The sequence below is a fragment of the Cricetulus griseus genome, chromosome 9 (assembly GCF_003668045.3).
Source record: "Cricetulus griseus strain 17A/GY chromosome 9, alternate assembly CriGri-PICRH-1.0, whole genome shotgun sequence".
Lineage (NCBI taxonomy): Eukaryota > Metazoa > Chordata > Mammalia > Rodentia > Cricetidae > Cricetulus > Cricetulus griseus.
The window spans coordinates 27204424-27211560 of record NC_048602.1 but is presented as its reverse complement, the minus strand read 5'-3'; the positions used below and the strand labels follow the sequence as shown (position 1 = coordinate 27211560).

Genomic DNA, 7137 nt, shown 5'->3' with positions numbered 1-7137 from the left:
CTCTCTGCCCCTCTCTGCTCTGCCCCTCTCTGCCCCTCTCTGCCTCTGCTCTGCCTCTGCCTCTCTGCCTCTCTGCCTCTCTGCCTCTCTGCTCTCTGCCTCTGCCTCTCTGCCTCTCTGCCTCTCTGCTCTCTGCCTCTGCCTCTCTGCCTCTCTGCCTCTGCCTCTGCCTCTGCCTCTGCCTCTGCCTCTGCCTCTGCCTCTGCCTCTGCCTCTGCCTCTGCCTCCTGAGTGCTGGGATTAAAGGTGTGTGCCACCATGCCCTGGTCTTCTTTTTATCATCTTTATTCTCAGAGATAAAAGCCACCAGGTCCCACGTACCCTATAGCTGCTGCGGGGCTCAAGGGGTCCTCCCGTGGGGACTGGGGTAGGGACCCCACTCGGATCAATGGCACAAGGCGGTGGCTTCTTGGTTCAGGAGGCTGACTCTCATCTTGACCTCCAAGTGGATGCCTTGCCGGGTCTTGACGAAGTCCTCGAAGGTGATGCCCTGGTGGGGCTGGCCCTGCTCCCACAGCTGGGCGGACAGCCCACAGCAGGTCCTCCGCCACCCTGCGGTACTCCTGCAGCGTGATGAGCGGTGGAAGAGGAAGCCCAGCTTCTCCAGGCGGTGCAGCTCCTTGTTGAAGGGCGAGCCTGCCGTAGGAGATGATGGTTAGGAAGTCCTCGAAGCTAATCTTCTCCCCAGGCCTCTCGTCCCCTTGCCCAGGTTCCGGTTGTCGAAGAAGTCGTGGAGGACCCTGGAGCAGATCGGGTTGAGCTCCAGGTCCAGGACATAGTCGAAGTTCTCGTGCTGGATGGTAGGCTGGTCTCCGCTCAGCAGCCGGAACCTGCTTGATCTGGTCCCAACTGAAGTCGTCCTGGCTCCAGGACCCCTCCTGGATCTGCGTCCACCAGAAGTCGCTCGTGCTCTCGCGTTCCCATGCCTCCTTGGAAGAATGAGAGATGCCCATGGTGCCCTGTGGGCTCCAGGCAGCCTCAGCTGCCCAGTGGAGGGGGCCTGGATCAAAGCAACCTCTGTTAGGGCAGGCCCGTCACAATCCCAGAGGCCTCTTTCCTCCCCAAATTTCATTAAAACGAAGCTGATTATAATACATACTATATAATCTACCTTTGGTTTTCCTAGGGCCTTGCTGGGAAAGCACAAAGATGTGTGTCTTTCCTTACAAAACTAAAGATGCCAGAATGCCTGTGATCCCAGAGCTCCGAAGGCAGGGGCAGGAGGATCTCCCTGAGTTTGAAGCCAGGCTGCTCTACACAGTTGAGTTCCAAGTCATTCAAGGGAAGGAAGGAAGAAAGGGAGGGAGGGACGGGGCGGGGGGAGAAGAGATGGATAGAAATAAAGATGGATGGGCTGGAGAGATGGCTCAGAGGTTAAGAGCACTGCCTGTTCTTCCAGAGGTCCTGAGTTCAATTCCCAGCAACCACACGGTGGCTCACAACCATCTGTTATGAGATCTGGCGCCCTCCTCTGGTGTGCAGATATACATGGAAGCAGAATGTTGTATACATAATAAATAAATAAAATCTTTAAAAAAAGAAATAAAGATGGAGAGAAAGAGTAAAGGAAAGAGAAAAAGAGAAGGAAAGACGAAGGAAGGGATAAATGGAAGAAAAGAAAGCAATAAAGAATGGGCAAAGGGAACCTACTAGAAATAACTAGACTAGTTAATGTGGACAAGAATTAAATAAGCCCCAAACAACTGTAACAGTGTTCATGCTTACATAACCCACGACCAAACGAAAAACCCAACAGATAGAAGTTTGGCTCTTCTAGGGTAGTTATATGTAAGTAACATGTTAAAAAAACCATACATGTCTTGATAATTATGTACTTGACAGAGTCTCCAGGGAAGCTGGGTACTTGCCTTCATGTAGTATTTGCTTCTTGGCAGTGGAGTTTAAGATTTTGTGCAGAGGTGTTGTCTTTGTTGCTTTTCTGTTGCTGTGATAAAAGACCAAAGCCAAAAGCCGCTTGGGTAAGGAAGCCTTTATTTCAATTGCACTTCCGTCTCACAGTCCATAGACTGTCTCGCACACTGAGACCCAGACTAATAATGGCAGCACGAGACTCCCTTCGGGGTGTGATGTGGGGAGACCTTCACAAGACACGGCTATTACCATTCCCTAGTCAGGACAGGAGGTGCAATAGAGCCCTGAGATCCCAAGGGCCTTCTTCCTCCTACCCCACCCACATTGGCAGGCAGGAGGTAAGAGGTGGACTGGAGAGGGGACTCCAGAGTGCATCATTTGTGAGTTGTCAACCATGTTCTTGTAAGTGACCATTTAGCCACCATGCTCCTGCTACTTCAAGAAACTCAAGCTGGACTTGAGTGGGATTCTTTTTTGTTGTTGTTGTTTTTCCTCCCCGAGACAGGGTTTCTCTGTGGCTTTGGAGCCTGTCCTGGAACTTACTCTGTAGACCAGGCTGGCCTTGAACTCACGGAGATCCGCCTGCCTCTGCCTCAGAGTGCACCACCAGAGCCCAGCTTGAGTGGGATTCTTGGTTCCCCTTGTGGCCTTCTCTCTATCTGGGGCTAATAGAAACAGCCTCCCCCGGAAATCACTCTGCACTCTCTCTCTCTCTCTCTCTCTCTCTCTCTCTCTCTCTCTCTCTCTCTCGGTCCTAGCCTGTCCCCGGAGACTCTGTTCACTTTTGTTCTCTGCCTAGAAGTGAGGTGGTAGGGGCTTCAGAATGTAGTTTGTCTATCTACCTGGTGGAAGGGCAAGATTAACTCAGGGAGTCTGAGGGATGGAGAGTGGGAGGGACCTTCTCAAGGTACAGTGAACACACCACAGAGCCTGGGACTCCCTGGCTCATATGTCCAATCATTTGACGACCTCTGGCCCTAATCGTTCCTTCCGATGATACCAAAATCTACTCTCCTCTAATTACCACATCTACCAGTTAGAGTGCCTGTCTAGCACAAATGAAGCCCTGGGTTTGGTTACCAGCACGCCAGAAACTGAGCCTGGTGGTACTTTCCTGTAATCCAGGGGTAGAGAGAATTACACGTTCAAGGCCAGTCTGGGATACATGAGACGCTGTTAGTAAAAAATAAAGTAAAATAAAAAGGTGTGTGTGTGTGTGTGTGTGTGTGTGTGTGTGTGTGTGTGTGTGTGTGATGTCATTCCTTCGCTAATTGGGAAGCCTGGTTTATAGTGTATTGTGAATATGTTCCAGCAGGTGGCGATAAAGTGTCTTGTGTCCAACAAGGTGGAAGCTGGCTCTCTGCTTTCACTGCACAAGGAGTCAGCATTTGGTAACAGAAAGGCCTCTTTCATCCTATGTCATCCAAAAAACAAAAACAAAAAAACTCTCCCTCCCTTCTTCACAAGGAAGACACAGGGATCCTTTCCCCCAAATTCCTACATGCAGTCTAGCATGGAATATATCTTTTTTAAAGATTTCTTTTTGAGACAGCGTTTCTCTGTGAATTCATTCTGTAGACCAGGCTGGTCTCGAACTCACTGAGACCCACCTGCCTCTGCCTCCCGAGTGCTGGGATCAAAGATGTGCGCCACCACCATACCCATCTCTCTTTTCTCTTCTTTATATTCATGTGTTTGTATCTCTGTGTGTGTCGCAAGTACAATTTCCAAGGAGCCACTAAAGCTGGAGTTAACGGTGACTGGGAACTCCACCAATGTGGGTTCTGGGAACCAAACTCGGGTCCCCTAGAAGAGCAGCCAGTCCTCTTAAGTATGGAAGCCCCTTTTTAGCTTGTGGTATTTTATATTGTTTTTAAATAGTTATTTGCTGATTGGTGGCACACGCCTTTAATCCCAGCACTCGGGAGGCAGAGGCAGGCGGATCTCTGTGAGTTCAAGGCCAGCCTGGTCTCCAGAGCGAGTGCCAGGATAGGCTCCAAAGCTACACAGAGAAACCCTGTCTCGAAACACCAAAAAAAAAAAAAAAAAGTTATTTGTTGTAGCAAGTCTCTCTCTGTACCACCATCTCCCAAACAGTGACAGGAACTTATTAATTACAAGTGCTCAGCCTTAGCTTAGGCTTGTCTCACCAGCTCTCATGGCTTAAAATAACCCATTTATTTCAATCTGTCAAATGATGGTTCCCTCAACTCTCTGTGCTGCTCATGCTGTTTCCTTCACATGTGGCTGGTGACCCCATCTTCGTCTTCCCAGAGTTCTCTGTCTCTGTCTCTCTCCGCCCAGAAGTCCGGCCTGTACCTCTCGCCTCGCTGTTGGCCATTCAGCTCTTTATTAAGCCAATCAAAGCAATACATTTGCACACAGTGTACAAATATCCCACAATGATTTGTCATTATTTTATGCTTATGTGTGTTTTTCCTGCATGTATGTCTATGCACACGCATGCCTGGTGAGCTGCCATGTGGGTGCTGGGAACAGACTCGGTTCTCTGGGAGAGCAGCTAATGCCCTTAACTGCTGAACCGTCTCTCCAGGTTTTGTTGTTGGATTTGGTCTCATGTTGCCCGGGGAACTCCTGATTCTCCTGTCTCCATCTCCCGAGTGCTGGGATCATAGACATTCTCCACCACACCCAGCACTTCGGCTAATTGTTCACCAGACCGGATTTGCCAAATTCCAAGTTTAAATCCACGAGTCTTTTTCCTTGGCACAAATCACCATATGCTAATGAACAGGCAATTACCATTAAGAATCACAAAGAATGTGAGTGGGTGGAAATTGCAGGGTACAGTGTACCTGCCAGTCAGCTGTGTTGTGGTGGCACTTGGTTGCTATCTCTTTGGACCTTTCCTCAGCATAAAAATAAACTATTGCTACAGCCCCGTGACCCGTTACCCGGGTATTTAAGTTGTTAAAATTCTGAGATAAAATATCAACTCTACTTCACACCTGTCACGATGTCATTAGGTCAGGTGTGGCTCAGGTCAGTGATGTCATACTCTCAACACTCTTGAGGTAGCCACTGGGGAGGGGTCAGGAGTTCAAGACCAACATCAGTTACAGAGGGAGAAAGGTGCCAGTCTGGGCTACATTAGATCCTGCCCCCAAAACCATCTCCCCAAGTCCCTCCACACACAAACAACAACAACAACCAAACAAATGAAAACAAAACAAAACAAAAACCACTGAAAAGTTATGAAGATGAAAACATGGGAAGCTATTTCGGCAGAGGAAAAAGAGTCTCTGGCGCTGTCTTATTTCATTGTGTTTATCATTTGTCTGGGAGGCGTGTGTGTGTGTGTGTGTGTGTGTGTGTGTGTGTGTGTGTGTGTGTGTGACCAGCTTTCAAATCAGTTCTCAAACCTGATGGTGGTGACCCAGACCTTTACTGCCAGCACTCAGGAGGCAGAGGCAGGTGGATCTCTGTGAGTTCGAGGCCAGCCTGATCTACAGAGTTTCAGGACAGCCAGGGCTACACAGAGAAACTTTGGCTGGAAAAACAAAGACAAAACAACTCAGTTCTCTACCATCACATGGGTCCGGACATTGAACTCAGGTCATCAGGCTTGGTAGCAAGCACCTTTACCCATTGAGTCATCTCTCTGTCCCAAATTTCCTGCTTTAACTGACAATACCACCTCCCAATAGCACTTGACTTTGGGGGAATATTTAAAGATCCAGGCATCATGCCAAGCTAGCGATGCGGACTGAGACATACTTCAACCCTGCAGCCAACACTGAGAGCTTCCAGTGCACCTCATGGTGGTCTGCAGGCCAGGGGGTGTGAACTCAGGTTATGCTTGGAATTGGTCTACTTTATTTTATTTTTGAGTATAGCCCTGACTGGCCTGGAACTTGCTCTGTACACCAGGCTGGCCTTGAACTCACAGAGATCTGCCTGCCTCTGCCTCCTGAGTGCTGGGATTAAAAAAACATGCACCCAGGCTTTATTGTTGTTGTTACTGTTATTATTATTATTATTACTGTTTTATGTGTATGAGTGTTTTGTTTGTGCACCATGTGCATACAGTACCCACAGAGACCAGAAGAGGGAGTCAGATTCCCTTTAACTGGAATAACGTGGTTTGCAGCTGCCATGTAGTTACTGGGAAAAATAACTAGTATTGTTAGGCACGGAACATATAGACAGCCCATAATTTAAAGAGAGAGAGAGAGAGAGAGAGAGAGAGAGAGAGAGAGAGAGAGAGAGAGAGAGAGAGAAAGCTCAGAAGTTAAAGAATGAGCAGAGAGGATGGTGGGCACAGTGATTTGACAACAAGAATTTTTCGGGTGATTTAAGTATAGTGAGGAAGCCTGTCATCCTAGCGTTTGGAAGTGGGGCTCGGAGGATCATAAGACAAAAGCCAACCTGGGCAAATTTCAGGCCAGCCTGGACTACAAGGTAAGACTTTCTCAGGGCTGGAGAGAGAGATCAATTCAGGAGTGTTAGCCCTGTGTGCATGGCGACCAGAGTGTGGATGCTGGCTCCACGTTAAAAGGAAATGACCATGATGGACGACAGAATCCCTTCACCACGGAGGTGGAGAGCAGCCAGACCCTGAGGCTCGCTAGCCAGCTGGCCTAATCACAAGTCCAGATTCCGTGGAAGAGCCTGTATTCTTTTAATTATTTTTTTTCAGTTATTTATTGTGTGTGGACGTGCATGAGGGAGGGAGCTGGCTCCGTCCTTCTATCATGTCACTTCTGGGGAAGGGAGTTGGGTCATCAGGTTTGGTGACAGGTGTTACCCGACGAGCTATCTCAGCAGACTGAGAGAGTCTGCATTAAAAATACAAAAACAAACAAACAAACAAAAAAACACACAAAAAACAAGGTGCTTGAGCCAGATGTGGTGGCAGAGGCCAGCCTGGTCTACAGAATGAGTTCTGGGTCATTCTGCACTACGTAGTGAAAGCCTGTCTCAACAATCAAACAAAACAAGGTGCATGATGCCCAAGAAGGAAAGATATCAGTGGTTAACCTCTGGCTTCTGTGCAGACATCTCCACACCACACACACACACACACACACACACACACACACACACACACTTTTCAGGAAGAATGACTTTTAGTTACTATAGGTAGAGTTTTCCTGTCCCAGGAGCCTACTCAAAACGACCACACAGTAGCTTATATTAATTGTGAATGCTCAGCCAATAGCTCAGGCTTGTTTCTAGCTAACTCTTACACTTAAATTAACCCATATTCCTACTTATGATTTGTCAAGTGGCTCGTGGCTTATT

At 48.3% G+C, this 7137-nt stretch overlaps 1 pseudogene; it reads right to left on the bottom strand.

Annotated features, from left to right (window-relative positions):
* Positions 1-385: 385 nt before the first annotated feature.
* Positions 386-953, bottom strand: LOC113837342 (annotated as a pseudogene).
* Positions 954-7137: the final 6184 nt, after the last annotated feature.